General features: G+C 55.5%; 1 protein-coding gene across 9 annotated transcripts in view; it reads left to right on the top strand.

Moving 5' to 3' along the window:
• Positions 1-14,117, top strand: part of TRERF1 (transcriptional regulating factor 1) — a 223,960-nt gene that overhangs the window by 152,069 nt on the left and 57,774 nt on the right. For 8 of the 9 annotated variants that reach the window (XM_055134607.1, XM_055134615.1, XM_055134614.1 and 5 more), the window contains exon 4: positions 3,380-3,492. The exons of the other annotated variant lie outside the window; for it this stretch is intronic. The gene's annotated coding sequence lies outside the window, so the exon portion shown is untranslated. The remainder of the gene's footprint in view (positions 1-3,379; positions 3,493-14,117) is intronic. 9 annotated transcript variants of the gene reach the window in all.

The following is a 14,117-nucleotide window of genomic DNA, read 5'->3' as shown; positions in this document are numbered from 1 at the left end:
TAGAAAAATTTACTTAGAGAGAGAGAGAGAGAGAGATGCACCTTTATGAGAGAACACGGGTGAGAGAACACGGGTTTCTCTAGGGGGAATAAAGCAGAGAGATACGTGTTCAAGGGAGAACACGGGCTTGGGAGAAAACAAGCCCTGCCTGCCTTTCTTTCTAAGTAAAATGTTTTTATTTAGCAATAGGAGAGAGAAAGGGAGAAGGAAAGTAAAAGAAAGGCATTATGGGGGTGGGGGTGGCAGGGGTAGTATAGCAGGTAGGGTGCTTGCCTTGCACACATCTGACCTGCATTTGATCTCTGGCACCACATATGGTCCCGCAAGCCCCACCAGGAGTTATTCCTGAGAGCAGAACCAGGAGCAGTCTCTGAGCACTGCCTGGCGTGCCTCTCCCCCAAAGGCATTACCTACCCCAAGTAGGTATGTGGGCCATTCCTGGGACACAGGTTTTCTACAAGAGACTTGAACATCTGTGGATTTGGTGGGATGGGGGTAGGACCAGGCTCTGGGATCAAGGGATGACTGTAGGTGGGGTCTTTGGTGGTTTTGTTTTTGTTTTTTTCAGGGGTTTTGGTTTTTTCTCTGTTTGTTTCAGGGAACCACACGTGGTGGTGCTCAGGGCTTACTCCTGGTTATGTGCTCAGGGATCACTTTTGGTGGTGCCCTGAGTACCACATAGAGTGTCAGGGAGGTACCCTGAGTTGGTCGCGTGCAAAACAAGCGCCTTACCTGCTGTTCTGTCACTCCAGGCCTGTAGTACTGTAGGAAGCATCAATTCACCATGTTTTTTAGTTTCCTCACCGACACCATATGCACATTGCAGTAGTCATACTTCTTTGAAGAACGTCTCTGTCAGAGTTATTTATAATTTTTTTAAATTTAAGCATCATGGTTTGCAAAGTTGCTCATCATACTATTGTTTCAGGCATTCATTGTCCCGACACCAGTCCCACCACCAACGTGACCTTCCCATCCACTCCCCACACCTGCCCCCTTAATGGACACAACATAGTCTATTTTATATTCCATGTTACAACAAAAGGGCAAGTGGAATTATCAAAAAAAAAAAAGAGAAATCTGTGAGAATTCTTCTATCTCATGGTGGTGTTCTTAAAGTGATTGTCCAAGGCTAACCCAAGCCCCGTGCTGCTAGTCGAGCCTTCTGTGTTACTGCTTTCACCTGCTGAGCTTAGGGGGCTTCTGTGCAACTTTCTCGTCTAATTTGCTGTGCTCCCACTGGGCCGTCAGTATTGTGACATGTGGAGGTGTTGTGTGGTCGAGTATGTGGCCACGGGCTCCAGGTGGTATAGCATTGGTGGGTCTTGAACGTGGCGTCTCTTCCAAGATTATTGTGAGGTTGTGAAGTTGGACCATTTACATGCCAGAGGCGGTAAGGTGTGGTTGGGGCCGCTGGGGTTTCAGCAGGGTGGGGACTTGGCCCACCCCCGTCCCCAAGGAGGCCCTAGTCTTTTCAGCCAGAGGCGGGTCTCCCTGGTGTTGCCTTGGCTTGGCGTCTCTTCTGAGATTAGCCTCCAATTTGTCGGTGTCGGTGTCGGAGGACCACTGTTGTCTGCCCCTCTATTGGCCGGGGCTGACACTGACCATCAGAGCTGGGACCTCACACCTGCAAGGCACGGACTTGACCGCTGCACCCCCCACTCCCTCTCTGGCCTCCCCTCCTGGTGTTGGCCCTGTGAAGGCAGGGACGTTGGTCTCCATTGTTGCTCTCAAGTGCTGGGCCCACGCCGAGGACAGACTAGCCCCAGTCAGTGCTGAGGGGAGACCATGAATAGGAGAGACAGTGAGCCTGGTTAGCCTCACTTCTTTCCTCTTAACTTCGGCCAGTATATTCTTATCAGGGAAAGAGAACTGGAATGAGTCGTGTCTCCAGGGCCTTGGAGGAAGAACCCCGTCTCCCCGGCGCCCAGTGTTGTGGTACCCTTGCCCGAAAGGCACCTAAGTGCCAAAGAGAGTGCCAGCTGCCACAGGAAGGCCTGCGGGGAGTAACGAGGGCACTTGCCCCCCATTCTGCCCTGCCATGGTTTTGGTTTCCGTAAGGTTTGTTCTCCGGGTTGCCAGTTACTGTATTGATTTATTTGTACATAAACAGTTATCCCCATAACCTCTCTTCTTTGCCAACTCTCAGAGATAATAATACACAATCTTCGCAACGTTATGGGCATGGCTTCAAAAGCATTCTGTGGCTCTGGGAACGTTGATGCTGTGCTTTTCGCCCGGATTTCATGAGCAGCAAAACTCCCAAATGCAGATGACTTAGCGTTTGAGGGGGGAGGTGAGAGCGTGTGCGGGCTGTCTGTGTCTGCGCTGGGTGGAGAATAGAAAGGCCCGGAAAAGGAGTTTGACTTTTTTTTAAGGTTTTCTAAGGTTTGAACTAAGCATGCCCTGGGGGCTGGAGCGATAGCACAGCCGGTAGGGCGTTTGCCTTGCACGCGGCCGACCCGGGTTCGAATCCCAGCATCCCATATGGTAATTCCTGAGTGCAGAGCCAGGAGTGACCCCTGTGTATTGCCAGTGTGACCCAAAAAGAAAAAAAAAAAAACTGAGCACGCCCTGGCAGCCGCGCGATCCGGGAGCGAGCCCTCTCCCTAGCACCCGGGGAACGACCGTGATCTCTCCCTCAAGTACCGAAGCAGCAGCAGTTCGCGCCTTTTGGGGAGCGGCTGTCACAGAGGATTTCTCGATTTGGAAAAAAGAAAGAAAGAAAAGGAATGGTTTCTGCATCGTGGAGCCGCAGGCACGAGCCCTGCGGCCCTGGGCAGGGTCTGGGCGCGGGGGCGCGAGTCTCGCGCGCTCTCGCGAGGCTTCGTCGTCGTCGGGCAGCCGGACCCACGCCCTGGCCGTCAGGGATGCTGCACGCCCGGCGGGTGAGCGCGGGTGAGCGCGGGGCAGGGGCACGGCCGCCCGCCGGGGCGGGGGGTCGCGCAGCGCGTGTAGCGCCCGGCGCCCCGCGCCCACTGCAGCCCCTTTGCACATCCGCGGGGTTTTCCCGCCACCGAGGCGGGCGCCGGGCACCGCGACGGGCATCTCTCCCCCACCCCGGCCTCCCGGCCTTTGCACGGGCCGGCCCCGGGCGGAGGGACTCCCGAGCACAGGGCCGGGCGGGGTGCGGCCCCCCGCAAACCGGAACCACAAGCCCTCTGTGGGGGGGTCTGGCCCTAGCTTGGGGGCTCCCGGTGGGGGGCACTATCCAGGGTGGTGCCAGGTCCAGCCTGCGGCCTCGGGCCTGGGCCCTACACTGGGGGGTGGCCTCGTGCCAGAGGGTCCCAGCCCCACCTGCCGTTAGGGGGGGTGGGGAGGAGCCCACGGGCCCTGCCGGACCCGGTGAAGACGTGACCTCTCCCCCTCCCCCCTGCAGACCAGCCGCCTCCGCTCACCTGCCGAGCAGCATGAGAGCAGCATGACCCGCCCGCCACAGGAGACGCCCCCAGAGCCAGGCCCCCCACGCAGCCCCCGGCCGCCGAGGTCCAGGTGAGCTTGCCCGCCTTCCGCTGGAAGGGTTGGGAATGTTCTTTCTCGTTCTGTGCTGCGGTAGAACCTGGCCGCGTGCCGGAAGAGGGCGGGTCGTTCCGGCGGAGCCACGTGACTGTAGGGCTGCTGGGGAGGTCAGGGCAGAGCAGGAAGGACCCCGGGTGGAGAGGGATGGGGGTCTCCTGGCTTCTCTGTGTCTCCTGGCCCTGCACACATCGTTTCGGGAGGGGGGTATTCAGGAACCCCGGGGGGATTGAGGAATCTCGGGTATTGAGGAATCTCGGGTATTGAGGAATCCGGGGGGATTCAGGAATGGGGGAGGGTATTCAGGAATCTGGGGACAGGTGAAGGGATTTCTTGGCCTAGGGAGCAGTGGCCGCATGGTCAGCCCATCTGGGCCTCCCCAGGCCTCCCCGACAGCCTGGCCCACACAGGCCGGAAAGGCCAGCACAGGGCCCTCCAGGTTTGAAGGTAGTGCTCAAGTGCTGACGCTGCTTTGGTTTTCCCTTGGCTCCGCCTGGAGATGGGTGCCAGGCGCCTACCTGATGTCCCTGGAGAGCACTGTGCTAGACGCGGAGGGACATCAGAGTGGGAAGCAGGGACCTCTGTCTTGAGGTTTGGGGTTGTTCTGTTGTTTGGGGGCCACGGCGTGTATGCTGATGGGAATTGAGCCTGGGCCTCCGAATGCAAAGCCTGTTCTAGCCTGTTGAGTTATTTCACCTCCCCCCACCCAGTCCATTTCCGTTGATAGTCAGATAGGTTTGACTTCTAGGAGAGCATCAAAACTTAGCATTGAGCCATTCCGGTGTGCGTCCTTTTGGTATCTCAGCTTTCCAATTTTTCATCTTTTTTTTTTTAATGTGAGCATCAGAAAATGTTTCTCTAGTTGTTATAGTTTTCTATATATAAACCCTGAAATAAGTTAGCTCATTGTGTGTGTAAGGAATCATTTTATTTGTAGTAAAGTGCACTGTTTCCGTCTGATAAATTTATCAGTTATTCAGAGAACTGTGTTCAGAATCTCCCGCTTAGATTGGCCAGACTCTCATGGTAGCGATGCAGCTTTTGGCTTCTGTGTTGTATTTGGGGCATTGGTGTTTGTGGTCAGCAGCTCTCTTAGGTGCATCGGTGGTGTCCGCCTCTACCCACCTCTACCATCTTCACATGCTTCCAACTTTGTCTTTGTCTTTCCATTTGCCGTCCACCCTCTCCACCCCTCCTTGTTCCATCTTCTTATTTGGAGGTTAGATGCACTGTAAATGTTCTTGCAGTGGTTACCCTAGCTATTTTAGGAGGCAGACCTAAAGTCTAAAGTCAGTGTCTTTACCACACCCCCAAACCGTGCAAGCACCCTGAGCTGGTTTTGTGAGTCCTGCCTCTCCCACTGAGAGAATTCTCAGGCTGTGTTTCACTCTGCCCTGGTTTGCCCTACAAGTTGGACATCGTTGTTTTATGTAGTGCATGTTTATTTAGACTTGCCAACATATTTATCAACTATCTCCTCTGGCCTTTTTTTTTTTTCCCATGAATCTCACATTATTTTCCCTTTGTTAGGATAAATCCTCCAGGGGCCGGAGCGATAGCACAGCGGGTAGGGCGTTTGCCTTGCACGCGGCCGACCCGGGTTCGATCCCCGGCATCCCATATGGTCCCCCAAGCACCGCCAGGAGTAATTCCTGAGTGCAAAGCCAGGAGTAATCCCTGAACATCGCTGGGTGTGACCAAAAAAGCAAAAAAAAAAAAAAAAAGGATAAATCCTCCAACATTGTTATTTAGCAAGAGTCAATGCTAAATTCTCTGTTTTGGCTTTTGTTGTTTTTGTTTGTTTGTTTGTTTTGGTTTGGTTTTTTGGGTTTTTTTTGGTTTTTTTTTTTGTGTTCTTTTTTTTTTTTTTTTTTTTTTTTTTTGGTATCTTCCTGTTTGGGTTTTGGGTTCTATTGGGCTCAAAATCTCTTTATTTCATTCTTCATCGTGTGTGTGTGTGTGTGTGTGTGTGTGTGTGTGTGTGTGTGTGTTGTCTTCATTGTTTCACTGCTGTTGGAATGATGGGGGTGGAGGGTCACGCACATGCTTAGTTGTGGTGCTTGCACACTCAGCCATGGCGTGTGCCGGCAGCTGCCCACTTTAGGTGTGGTCGTAACACATGTGCACACGGGGATCACGTGCCTTCCATTGTGGTAACTGGGCACACTGGTTAGGGTGCTGGTCGGGGGCCTCACTCTGGACCCCCATGATCACACTCCTTTAGTTGTCACATTCACGGTGACACTTTGGTTGTGTCTCTTGCACACGCCTCTCGCTGCAATGCTCCAGTGATTGCACTTCCTGTTGTAGCACTCAGGGGTCCCAGGTGGCAGAGGTGCTGACCACTGTCAGCACGTGTGGGCAGCTCTCGGGGCCAGACTCAAGGCGTCACGCCTGTTGGGCGAGTTTTTTTGCCACCAAGCCATCCTCCAGGACCTCTGCTCTCAGTCTCGGAAAGGGGTCTCCTGTCTGCACTCGAGTAGGTCATCACACCTTTTCTTCCTCTCCCGTTGACTTGGAATGTTGCTGCTGGGAAATTGGTGCCCTTCGAGTTGCTCTTGAGGAGACCCGGCATTTCCCCTGGTTACATTAAATATACTTCCGACTTTGGTGCTCTGCTCTTCACCAGCATCTAACAACATTACGGGGTCATTAAAGGCATCTGCCTTTACTCTGCTTGACTTTCGTTGTAATTCCCAGAGCTCAGGAGACCGTGGTCTTTTGGCAGTTCTGGAATTTTCTTATTCTTTATTTCTTCGAATGGTGCCTCTTTAGTGATGTCTCCTTCCAGAGCTCCAGCGAGAATTGAGGCCTCGTCCACCACCCATACCTTATCACCTCTGTTTCCTATCTCTCACTCTTGTCTTTCCCTGCTAAACCCCTGGTTCCTCTGTTCAAATTGCCTTCCACTTAATGAATATATTCTGTGTCACACGTGTTGTTTAATCTGTTCATTGAATTATTCTTTTATTTCTTTGTTGTTTCTAGAAGTTCTGGTCCATTCTTAATTCAGATCTACTTGGTGAATTTGGGGGTCTAACTTCTTGTTTATAAACTGCTTTTGTATGCCTTAATATATGAAAGTAGCTATTTTAGAAAGTTCAGGCCAGGGAGATGACCCTAAGGACAAGTGTGCATGCTTTGTATGGGGGAAGCCCAGGGTTTGACCACTGGCACCACGTGGACCCCCCAGCACCGCCTGAACACGTCAAAGGAAAGATTCTTTTTTTCTGTGACGCAGAATCTATTGGCTTCCAAGGAATTCTAGCAGGACTCCTGGGGCAAAGGTCAGCCTTGCTGTCAGCTTCCCCGCAGGTGACCACGTAGGGTTCCCTGTGTTTGTGTGTGCTCAGCCCTAACCCAGGGTGTCGTGCCTGTGAGGGCAGTGTTTCACCGCTGAGCTCAACCCCAGCAGGGAACTCTTAGGTTTCGAAGACCCTTTCCCTGCACGCCAGCTCAGCCGTGTTGATGCTGTTTTCAGCCTGAAATTTTATCCAGCGTGTTAGCTGTTCCATTTCGGAAAGTCAGGTCGGGTGCCTGGTCCTTTTTATCGCCAGAAGCTGTTCTTCATCCTTCCCCATTATACCTGCGGGGGGCAGAAACCACAGAGGAAGTGTTCATGGCTGCAGCACAGAATCCTCAGGTGATGAGCTAGGGGGTATCAGGCCCTCTGCTGCTCCCTTCCCTAGCCCCAGCATATACCATGCCCCCCAGCCCCAAGACACACACACACACACACACACACACACACACACACACACACACACACACCAGGATAAGCTTTATACTCACAAAGGATGTGAGCGCTTACCAGGATGCTTTAAATAGCTGGCCAGCTTTGTCAAATTTGTTTATGAATCTATTGTTTATCTTCCTTGAAGGAGGAAATGGCTTCTGCATATTTTGTGGCTTGTTTCTCTGGGCTTCATTCCCACTCCACAAAGCCCCCAGGCCCCCAGCCCGGCCCTCTGCGCATGCTACCCCATACTGCGGCCTCATTCCCACTCCAGAGAAGCCCGGACCCCCGGCCGGGCCCCCTGTGCACATGACACCAGACTCCAGCTTCCTCTTGTCATGAGCTGCTCTTTGCCTTCTTGCTTTCTTCCCCCAGGGCCTCCCCTCCACCCCAGCCCTCCCCTTCCCCAGAGTTGGGGGCCAGGGGGCTGAAGGACAGGGAGAAAGCAGGCTCTCAGCTCGGCCCTGCCACTCCCTCACTAGCTTCATTCCCAAGCCCCCGCTCCACCCATAACGTGGGGCCCATGGAGGAAGCTATCCCGGAGATAGGGCGACGCTGCGTGGGGGTCTCAGGACATGAGCTTGGAATGAGCCGGACACTTGGTCCGTGGGAGCCAGTGTCCCGGCGACTGAGAACAGACTCCAAAGACTCTTGGTCGTGCTGCCATGCTGAGAAAGCTGGTTGTGGATCGTGGTGAAAGTCTAGAGGCCTGGGCCAGGGAGATGCCGTAGGGCAGGAGTGCATGCTTTGCACGTGGGAGCTCCAGCCCTGAGCAAGCGGTGGGTGTGGCCAGAAGTTACAGCGGTGGCAGCCTGTGCTTTACTGAGCATCACCAGGTGTGACCCTGGTGTCCCCCCTCACCCCAATAAAAGGAAACAAAGAAACCATAGAATCAGTGTGGGACTCCCAGGCTCACTATTAATGTTACTCAAACTGGGGTATTTTGGGTTTTTTTTTAATCATAACTGGGGGCAGGAGGACGGGATAACTCAAAAAGCACCTGCCTTGGGCTGGAGCGATAGCACAGCGGGGAGGGCACTTGCCTCGCATGCAGCTGACCTGGGTTCAATCCCTGGCATTCCATATGGGCCCCCAGCACCTCCAGGAACAATTCCTCAGTGCAGAGCCAGGAGGAACCCCTGAGCATCACTTGGGTGATCCCAAAAAAGAAAAAGAAAAGAAAACACCAGCCTTGCCAATGGGAGGCTAGGACGATCTTGAGTGCAGTTCCCAGAATCACCCCCACCCCATGCCCAAGTGTGCTGCCCATAGCTCTGCTCTGAGGGCCCCCAGAGCCACGAGCAGGAAGGCAATCGGGCGCAGCCCACCAGGTGCTCAAGCACCATAAAGTGTGTCAGGCTAGCAGGGAAAGGAGCACGGCCCACTGCCCCGGACTGTGGTCGCGGGGCACCCCTCACTCAGCTATGCGCCTGCGCTCGCTCTCTCTCTCTCTCTCTCTCGCTCTCTCTCGCTCTCTCTCTCGCTCTCTCTCTCGCTCTCTCTCGCGCTCTCTCTCTCGCGCTCTCTCTCTCGCTCTCTCTCTCTCTCGCTCTCTCTCTCTCGCTCTCTCTCTCACTCTCTCTCGCTCTCTCTCGCTCTCTCTCTCTCTCTCTCGCTCTCTCTCTCGCTCTCTCTCTCTCACTCTCTCTCTCGCTCTCTCTCTCTCGCTCTCTCTCTCGCTCTGTCTCGCGCTCTCTCTCTCTCTCTCTCTCTCTCTCTCTCTCGCTCTGTCTCAAGATCTTGAAGGCGCTCAGCCTTACGACCCCACTCATGGGAGACTTCCCCCCACTGGAGCGCCCCGGTCAAGGGCCGGCATGGCCCAGGGCGCGTCAGAGGGGCCTTCCATCCACTTCCTGCCTCTCACAGTGGGCGGGAGCCGCTTCACACGCCCCTGCGTCTTACTCTCGGGTCTGGGTCGCTTCCTGCCCTGGTGTCTGTCGGGCAGCAGTTTACTTCCAGCACCTGGCGATTGCAGTGATGTGGCTTTGTACCGTAGCCCACATGCTGGTAAAAATGCCAAGACGGACTGTGACCCCAAATGACCAGGAGCTGCACAGGGAGCTAAAGGCCTGCCCGAGACGGAGTGTTAGGTGCGTGAGCAGCTTCCCGGAGCCCGGGAGGGCTGTGGAAGGAAGAGGGGGATGTGGCCCTCGGGATGTGGGTGCAGGGAGGTGCCTGTTAGCCTAGAGGGAGCCCCGCTGAGTCCTGCACATTGCATTGGACAGGGGTCACCCACTGTCCCAAGTGGCTGGTGAACACGATGGCTTGGGAGGTGTTTGCAGCTGCCAGAACTTCACCTCAGGCCACCAGCTCCCTTTCGCAAAGCAGGGATTGACCCCTTTGTTTAAAAGTCCAGAATTAGCCAGAGAGTGCGTACAGCAGACCCTGCTGGCACCCAATGTGGTCCCCCAAACCCCGCCAGGTGTGATCCCTGAGTGCCGAGCCATGTGTAAGCTCTGAGCAAAGCCAGGTGTGACCCAAAAAAACCAAAATTTTTAAAAATTAAAATCTCACCTGTGGGTACCAAAAACATGGGAAGTCAACCTCTTGCCTTCGTTTCCCGGGTATGACCCCGACGTCTCCAAGGGTGGGGCTTGAGTGTGGGCTTGCTGCACGGTAGCAGGGACACTTGGTTGAGGAACCGGCGGAGGGGCCAGGCCCAGTCTGCCCAGCCCCCACCCCGCCTGCCAGCCTTGGTCTGGTAACAGCCCCGCTCCAGAGAGTGATTCACACTTCCTGACCCTCCTCGACTCTGTTCCTCAGAGCCCTGGGCCAAGATGGATGGCTCGCCCCGGCTCGCCGCCCTGCCCGTGGGGAGCCCATCCCATAGATTATATATTTTTGAAGAACAGCTTCCATTTTAATTCCAAAACTTGGAAATAGAAGTCTCGCATGTGGAAATGGCTAAATTGTGATACATAAACAAAGCGGAATACTGAACCCCTAAAGGGCACACACTGTAGACATAGGCAACAACATGTATGAATATCAAGTGCTCTGGGAAACAAAGGAAGGCTACACAAAATCCTCTGGTTTTTGCCAGGAGTAATTCCTGAGTGCAAAGCCAGGAGTAACCCCTGAGCATCGCTGGGTGTGACCCAAAAAGCAAAAAAAAAAAACAAAAACAAAAACAAAATCCTCTGGTTTCTTAGTTTTGTTTAGGGGCCAACCCCGGCAGTGCTCAGGCTTCACGCCTGGTTCTGCAGCTGAGCAGGCCCTCTGGCACGCTCGGGGGACCAGAAGGGGTGATGAGAATCCATCCCGGGCCAGCCTTGAGCACGCAAGCACCTCCCCCGCAGTAGTGTGATTTCCTGAATGAACTTTGTGAGTGACAGTACAGCCATTTTATATCTTTGTGTGTCGAGTTGTATAGACGTGTGCACCAACAGGAAGATCCTCTTTTGCCGAAACACCCTCTGTTACGTGCTCTTTGTGCCCTGTGCAGGGAACCAAGGTGGGGGCTTGGGGGGAGGGGGCGGTCTGAGATGCAGGCACAAAAAGTATTTCCAGATGCAGAAGCGGGGGCGGGGGTCATCCTGTCTGGGGGAGCCGGGGTCTTGGCGGATCTGAGAGACGGGGTTATCCTGAGCCAGGCACTCATCTGCCAGCAGCACCCCTAGAAAAGCCCGTGGAGAGAATGTTCTGGAGTGTGTCTTGGAGTGCTGCCTTGAGGGACTGAGTACTCCCCCTCACTGTGGGGGCGGGGGGCTCCTGTCTCGAAGTCTGCGCCTCATCTTCAGAGAATGGGTCCAAAAGGCCAGAGGGCGGGAGCAATAGTACAGCAAGCAAGCAAGCCCGGCACGCAGCCGACCTGGGTTCAACCTTCCGCACCACACCTGGTCCCCCGCCCGCCTGAGTGCAGAGCCAGGGCCCTCCCTGCCTGCTCCCTGCCCCGGGCCTGGGCGGGCTGGGCGGGCACAGGGTGTGTCAGGCGCCCTGGCAGTGTGCCCCTTCTGGAGGGCGATTCCAGGAGGGGAGTCGCATTGCTCTTCTTGGCTCCAGTTCGGTGCTCTGACTCCAGAGTCCCGAACAGTAGGGCGGGGACGGGGAGTGCCAAGGAGCCTGTGTAGGTGTCCTGTGATAAATAAGGCGGGCCGTGAGCACATGGTCAGGGGCACCCTCGGCTCAGGCCCGGGAGCCTTGAGGAGCCAGTGGACGACCAGCTGGGCAGGGCAGGACCGTCTTCTCCAGAGAAGAAATGAAAGAGTACTTTGCTTCTGGGGAGTCCCTGCTGCCCCCGGGACCTTTGCACTTCTGCCTGCCGGGGAATTTACACTCCTCTCCCCGGGCAACCCCTGCCCCAAGACTGGCATTACCTCTTTAGAGTTCTTTTTGCTTTGCTTTGGTTTGGGGCTTACTCCTGGCTCAGGGGCGCTGAGTGCAGGGCCAGCCCTGCCCACTCTGCTCTCTCTGTGGCCCTGAACCTCTTTCCTGCTGACCGCAGGCACTGGCAGGCTTTAGACCAGGGTTCCCCACAGCAGGGGAGATGCCCCCACTCGGGGGCTCTAGAACACCAGAGGATAGCCTCGGTGCAGGTGGGAGTCCTTTCTCACTGTTTGCTAAAAGAAAGATCCCCAAGGGGGCTGGAGCAGTAGCATAGCTGGGAGGGCGTTTGCCTTGCACGTGGCCGACCCGGGTTCGATTCCCAGTATCCCATATGAGCACCGCCAGGAGTAATTCCTGAGTGCAGAGCCAGTAGTAACCCCTGAGCATCGGCGGGTGTGACCCAAAACGCAAAAAACAAAAAAATATTTCCAGGGGGCAGTAGGCCAACTCAGTGTGGGAATCTCTGCCTTTGATGCCCACAGAGTGACCACTTCTCTTCCCCCCTGGGACCTTGCACTGCTGGGCGTCAGACCCCAGGGGGCCCAGTACCTTCTGCACCGTGCCTCACCCCTTTCTGCCCCTGATTTGCGCTGAGCTTTGGAGAGCTGGAAGCTGCTCTTCCAGGGCCCCAGATGAGCGGGCACGGGACAGCTGAGTGCCTTTGCCCTGGCCTCTGGGAGCCGGGGACGGGCACCAGGGAGAGGGCGGTGCAGGGTTGCTCATCGGCTGAGCGTGGCCCGTGTGCCTTTCCGTGTGCACTGCAGGCAGCCCCGTGGCATGTGAGGCTCTGGGTTCCATCCACGGGAAGCAGCAGAGGTGGCCCGGGAAACACCCAGAGCCGTGAAGTCAGGGCCCAGTCATCAGGCCTGGTGGAAACCCAAGTCAGAAGCAGGGCAGCACAGCCCCACCCTGGCCGGGGCCTTACAGATGGCAGAGTCAGGCATCCAGGGAGAGCTACAGTCTGGCTCCAGGCCTGCAGGGTGGCCAGGTGGCGAGGCACAGTCTGACATGCGTGCTGTCCAGGGGTCACTTCCCCAGTACGGTCCTAGCCATGATAACTGACCGCTGACCTTCAGACTGGGAACTGGTGCTTTGGGTCCTTGTGAGAGGTCCTGACTGCTAGGAATTGCTCCAGGCAGGCACTGCCCAGGGCTGCAGCTGAGCAAGGCAAGTGCCCAGCGCTCTGCACCATGGCTCTGGCTCAGCTCTGGGAAACTCGTCTGCGATGTCTCTCACGTGTGGGTCTTCCTTGCGTTTGCTTCCCGTTGTCCAGGGACTGATGATGCCTCGGTCCTTGCATAGTGCTTCACCGTGCTGGTCTGTTTCTCGGAGAGTTCTCCTGCATCTCACCTTGGAGCATCTTGTTCCTTTCCTCAGCTGCGGGTACTCTGCCACTCACACCTTCTGTTGGGGGTTTTCTTTCTCTTTCCTTTCTTCTTTTTAAGAATTTTTTATGTCACTGTATTATCTGCCATACTCTTTGGTTCTGTCAGTTTTGTTTGGGGGCCACACCCAACAGTGCTCGGGAATCACAGGAGGTCCCCAGGTGAGGATGAGGGTACTGTGAAGGGTGCTGAGGATTGAGTCCAGGCTGGCTGCGTGACAAGGCACACTGATTTTCTCATTTCGGACATTCTTGTGCTTTGCTGACTGCCTGTACCATCATTTCTTTGACCTCATTAGACACTCACTCTCTGGTGCCGCCAGGGTCATTTTCTGAGGTTTACAGCACAGTTGGTCCTGGTAGACCCTTCCATGTTGCTGTTTTCACACACCCACTTAGTGGCCTTCTGTGTGGCTTCCCCACTGCATTTGCTGTTCCTGCCAGGCCGAGAGGAGTTTCTGTAGTCAGCCCTCCAGGGTTCTCCTAGGGGCCAGGCTGGCCTTGTTCTCCCCATGCCCTGGGTGGGGGTAAGCATTGTGAGGTGTGACACATGGGGGCCGTCGTCCAGCCACAGGTTCAGATGTGGAGGTGGCCCACGGAGACGGGGGGAGCGGGGGACCAGCTGGACTGGAGGAGAATCCGCTTCCGGCCCCAGAAAGGCCCCGGGGATGTCGGCAGGAGGTCGGCCTCTCCTGGAGGAGCAAGTGTGATGTTGTGATATAATAGTGTGATGCACCAACCAGCTCTCCAGGACAGTGGCATCGAGCCCACGGACCACGGCGACGGCGTCACACTCGGCTCTGCGCTGGGTTCACAGAGCATTTGGGTGAGCCTCATTCCTCGGCTCCGGAGGGTGGGGCCGTGCTGGGCCTCTGACCGCATGACCTTGGGCAGATCCATCCAGTCCCTGTCCTTTTCTTACCTTTCAAGTAGAGAAAAGGGGCTGGAGCGACAGCACAGCGGGGAGAGCCTTTGCCTTGCATGTGGCCCACCCGGGTTTGATTCCCAGTGTCCCATAGCGTCCCCCAGCACCGCCAGGAACAATTCCTGAATGCATGAGTGCTTCAGTACAGCACTTTACTGAGTGTTCCAGAGTGTCCCTGCGGCCAGGAAGACGGGCACGCCCTCTCACACACTCTCATGGGATTTCCCACC

The sequence above is a fragment of the Sorex araneus genome, chromosome 4 (genome assembly GCF_027595985.1).
Source record: "Sorex araneus isolate mSorAra2 chromosome 4, mSorAra2.pri, whole genome shotgun sequence".
NCBI lineage: Eukaryota > Metazoa > Chordata > Mammalia > Eulipotyphla > Soricidae > Sorex > Sorex araneus.
Note: the sequence above shows the minus strand (reverse complement) of the source record. Positions and strands in the feature narration are given on the sequence as shown.